The sequence below is a fragment of the Hyperolius riggenbachi genome, chromosome 9, assembly GCF_040937935.1.
Source record: "Hyperolius riggenbachi isolate aHypRig1 chromosome 9, aHypRig1.pri, whole genome shotgun sequence".
In the NCBI taxonomy this organism is placed as follows: Eukaryota; Metazoa; Chordata; class Amphibia; order Anura; family Hyperoliidae; genus Hyperolius; species Hyperolius riggenbachi.
Window position 1 is genome coordinate 35,417,527 of NC_090654.1, and position 4,172 is coordinate 35,421,698.

The following is a 4,172-nucleotide window of genomic DNA, read 5'->3' on the forward strand; positions in this document are numbered from 1 at the left end:
GTGAAAATTTGCGTGAAAACGGCCGTGCTAACAGTTAGCACTCTTTTGTGAATCAAGCCCCTGGTATTTGTCCAGATCCTGACAAGCAACGCAATATGTGAAAACAAACATGATGTATTGATATAGATCCACAGAAGGGTAGCATCAGGAGGAGGCGGGGTTATGCAAATTAGTCACAGGTGCATTGCTCTGGCCAGTTTTGCCTGTTAACCCTCCTGGCGGTTTGCTAAAAAATCGCCAGGGGGCAGCAAATCTTTTTTTTTTAAATTTTTTTTTTTTTTCATGTAGCGAGACAAAGTCTCGCTACATGATAGCCGCTACTCAGCGGCATCCCCCCAGCCCCTCCGATCGCCGCCGGCGATCGGCGATCCCGTTCAAAGAACGGGATCTCCTGGAGGGCTTCCCCCGTCGCCATGGCGACGGGGCGGGATGACGTCACCGACGTCAACGGGGATTCCGATCCACCCCATAGAGCTGCCTGGCACTGATTGGCCAGGCAGCGCACGGGGTCTGGGGGGGGGGCGGCTGCGGCGCGACGGATAGCGGTGGATCGGCGGGTAGCGGCGGCGATCGGGCACTGCACGCAGCTAGCAAAGTGCTAGCTGCGTGCAGGAGAAAAAAATTTTGCAAATCGGCCCAGCGGGGCCTTCCGGCGGCATAGCCCGAGCTCAGCTCGGGCTTACCGCCAGGAAGGTTAAGGGCCCTCGTTTCTAATTTTCATTAGATTTAGGCTACATATTCAGGATCAAGACTTCTTTAATGAATTTGTGTAGCCTGGGGGTTGTAAAACTACGTGTGGGTTGTAAAACTAAATATCTCGCCATAAGGTGAAAACTGCAGAAATATGGGGGTATAAATAGCAATTGACTCGTCATAAAAAGTAGATATGTGGGTGTGAGGGGAGAGGTGAGTCACTGTTAACAGGGATGTCTCCCTATCCAATGGGTCCCATAAAAAAAAAAAAAAAACAGGACTACATCCGCATAGTCTTTTTTTTACACTGACGCAGTGCGGCTTTATGTGACGGAAGTGACGTTTTTGCTGCATCCCTCACGCGACTGCATACGTTTGTCACCACGCGGTTCCTGCGGAGGACCGGAAGCCACGTAAGTCACGTTAGCCACACAAGTTTGATGCATTGCGCGGAAGCGTATTTTTGCAATACGCTTCTGCGCAGGTGATCGCTTGGCTGCTTACTGTGATGTATAGGCGCAAAGTTTAGCCAAATGATGATGTATGGAAGCGGGACGAATATTGCCATGTGCTCGTGGCGAGCATGAATACCTGATCTTCGCCCAAAAAAGCTCGCTGCCGAACTGTTTGGGCCATCTCTAATTATCGTTAGATAGGTTTGACACATGGAATGTTTGCATGTAAGTACCGTGTGTGACAGGGCCAAACTTAGGAAACATACTAACAAGGGGAACCGCTATGTGGTGTATGTGACTACGCAAGAGACTTTATTCATGTAACAAAGAGCCCGGCTTTTAAAGCGGACCTGTACTCAGAACGTCGCCTCAGCTTTAAAAGATAAGCAACAGCATAATAACCTTAAAAGAAAAACATTTGTTACAGCTGAAACAAAATCTACAATCAATTTGCAGTGGGACTTTGTCCTGCTTTCACAGAAGCAGATATAGGGTTAACATCCTGTGCTGCTTTTAAATGAGCTTATCGTGACACAGTGGAGAAAAGAAATTACAACTTGTGATTAGACACAGATGAGGGGGAATTAGTCAGGCTAAACGCTCTATATACATACAGGGTGCATTTCTATATGTTTTCCTTCTGTCCTGTGCAAGAGTTCAGGTCCACTTTAACTTAGCTGTAGGGAAATAGTGCTGGTTCCTGCATATTTGATCAGCTTGCGAGTGTGCAGAGGGCTCATTTTGCTGAAATGTGTAACGATTCTGGTTCACAATAAACTGTCTTCCCCTGCCCTGTCCTCTGCATAGTGCATAAGCTAATAAAAATGAGGGCTGGTATTCCCCTCAGTGCTGGCTCCTTCCAGGAACACAAAACCAAAGCAGCACTAGTGTGCGACAGACGTCACACACTACAGTAGCAGCTTTGGTTCTGCCACTTTAAGGAAGGGGCGTATCCCTCGTACTGAACAACCACTCTTGAATGTTGTGACACGGCGCAGCCGCACCTATTTGCCACTCTCAGAATCCTGACCAATAGGCTCGCGGTTACTAGGAAGGGTTCGACAGAGCAACCAATCAACAAACCGCAACTTTGTGTTTCCGGGGAAGAGCAGACTTCCCGGCCAATGATATTTCCAGAAAAGGTGAGAGGCGGCGGCAGCGGCAACCTATCAGAAGAGCGGAGAGAGCGGCGGCGGCTCCGGAGCGGCGGTAGGTGATTCCCGGGAATGGCGCCACTTGCCTGGGGGGCCCTGCCAGGAGCGGCGAGGCGTTTCCCCGCCCCCAGAGGGCGGGGCTATCATGGAGGAGGCAGCTGGTTGCCTTGTTCTGGGCTGACACTCGCCCTGAGGTGGTAGTAGAGGTGGTGAGGGGCACTGCTGTCCTGTGGAGGGTGACACAGCTGTACCGGGCCCGGTGGAGAGCCTGACCCGCTCTGCTCACCACTGCACTCCCTCAGGGTGAACGGGCACCCCTCCCCCACTCTGACATCAGCCTCTCCATAGTGACAGGCTCCAGCAGGCACACAAAGCTCTCCAGCAACCCAGCTGATGACATGACCTGCAGAGCTTCCAGTTAGACCTTATTTGGAGGGACAGTCCCTCTTTGGGGACCAACCTATTATTAGTATTTAGATAGGCTGACAGTGCTGTACAGAGTATATCGTTTTGTCACTAGATCCCTCTTTCCTCATTAGTTGCTCTTTCAAGACTGATGTTTATAGCTATGTAAATAAATGTATTTTGCATGGCCCATTCACACTTACAAATAGCCAAACGCTAGCGATCAGCGCAGGTGATTTTTTTTCCCTCTATGATTTAACACAGAAAAATCAATGGACACTTCTGCGATTTCAGAGCGATTGCGGTCAGCGCTTTAATAGCACTGTACCGCACTCGCTCCAGAATTGCATCATAACTGCTGTAAGTGGCGCTAATTGCAAAATGCGGTAGTTATCCGTTAGCCGGGCGCATCCTCTAGGTGGCGACAAAACTCCACCAGAGTTACATCTTTCCCTACTATCCATGTCGGCCTGGAGGGGGAATAGTAATTAGCGCCACCTGCCGGATGCGCCCGTCTGACGGATAAGTACCCAAAATGCCCATGATCGGTGCCAATCGTGGCAGTGACAACACTGCCATAGGGTAGAGTAGCACTAGCATTTTTTTTAAAAAAACCAAACCGCTAGTGATTTGGCGATTAGCGGGAATTACCCTAGTGTGAATGGGCCCTCAGAGTTAGGCTTAACACACACCATACAGTCTTGGTTGTTCAATCTTACCAGTATTTTGGTAAATCTGTACAACCAAGATTGTATGGTGTGTGTTGGAGGGGACCCACAGCCATTTCATGCTTGTGACAATTTGGTTGCGACCACTAACTTGTAAGAAATTGGGGATCCAGCGGGAAACGCTATCCATTAAATAAATGTTTACTAAACCTATTTGGTTGGTGGCATAGCATGTAGTTTCAGAGTTGACCTACACAGTGGGTTCTTTTTACAAAACTTCTCGTACCTTATTTCAATATTACTTTTCTTACCTTAATTATATTATATTTTGCTCTTTGGAAGCTTAAAGGAAAACTTAAGTCAAAAATAAAAAATGATATTTACTCACCCGGGGCATCCCTCAGCCACCCGAAGCTGGATGGTGCCCTCGCAGCCCCGCTCCGATCGTCCTGTCCCCGCCGGCGGCTACTTCCGGGTTCGGCGACAGCCGCCGGCAGGCTGGGAACGCGGCTGATTTTCCGCGTTCCCAGCCGCTATATCACCCTTTATGCTGCTATAGCGTATATGTTATACGCTATAGCAGCATAGAGGGTGATGTAGTGGCTGGGAACGCGGAAAATCAGCCGCGTTCCCAGCCTGTCGGCGGCTGGGACAGGACGATCGGAGCGGGGCTGCGACGGCACCATCCAGCTTCGGGGGGCTGAGGGATGCCCTGGGTGAGTAAATATTTTTTTATTTTTGACTTAAGTTTTCCTTTAATAATGTAACATGGATAAGGTGAAAACAGATAAAAACAG